The sequence below is a fragment of the Rhincodon typus genome, chromosome 46, assembly GCF_021869965.1.
Source record: "Rhincodon typus isolate 14 chromosome 46, sRhiTyp1.1, whole genome shotgun sequence".
In the NCBI taxonomy this organism is placed as follows: domain Eukaryota; kingdom Metazoa; phylum Chordata; class Chondrichthyes; order Orectolobiformes; family Rhincodontidae; genus Rhincodon; species Rhincodon typus.
The window spans coordinates 6867465-6868518 of record NC_063377.1 but is presented as its reverse complement, the minus strand read 5'-3'; positions in this window follow the sequence as shown (position 1 = coordinate 6868518).

Sequence of the window (1054 nt, the reverse complement as noted above, 5' to 3'; positions counted from 1 at the left end):
GACAGCACGGGGTTAGATACAGAGTAAAGCTCCCTCTACACTGTCCCCCCATCAAACACACCCAGGGACAGGGACAGCACAGGGTTAGATACAGAATAAAGCTCCCTCTACACTGTCCCACCCATCAAACATTCCCAGGGACAGGGACAGCACGGGGGTAGATACAGAGTATAGCTCCTTCTACACTGTCCCCCCCATCAAACACTCCCACGTTAGGGACAGCACGGGGTTAGATACAGAGTAAAGCTCCCTCTACACTGTCCTCCCCATCAAACACTCCCAGGGACAGGGAAAGCACAAGGTTAGATACAGAGTAAAGCTCCCTCTACACTGTTCCCCCAATCAAACACTCCCAGGGCAGGGACAGCACGGGGTTAGATACAGAGTAAAGCTCCCTCTACACTGCTCCCCCCCATCAAACACTCCCAGGGACAGGGACAGGGACAGGGGCAGCATGGGGTTAAATACAGAGTAAAGCTCTCTCTACACTGTTCCCCACCCCCCCATCAAACATTCCTAGGACAGGGACAGCACGGGGTTAAATACAGAGTAAGGGTGCCTCGATGGGACTCACATGACATTCCGTAGAGAATATAGAGCTTGTGATCTTCATAAAGGTCCAGTTTATCCACCATAATGAAGTAAAACACTGCAACACAGATTTGTATTCCAGTGTTACATTGTTAATATTCAGCGGATGGCTGGATAACATCTGAGGGAGCAGGACTCTGTCGGAGAGTCCGCGCTGAGGGAGCGGGGCACTGTCGGAGGGTCAGCGCTGAGGGAGCGGGGCACTGTCGGAGGTTCAGCGCTGAGGGAGCGGGCACTGTCGGAGGGTCAGCGCTGAGGGAGCGGGCACTGTTGGAGGGTCAGGGCTGAGGGAGCAGGCGCTGTCGGAGGGTCAGTGCTGAGGGAACGGGCGCTGTCGGAGGGTCAGCGCTGAGGGAGCGGGCACTGTCGGAGGGTCAGCGCTGAGGGAGCGGGCGCTGTCGGAGGGTCAGGGCTGAGGGAGCGGGCGCTGTCGGAGGGTCAGCGCTGAGGGAGCGGGCGCTGT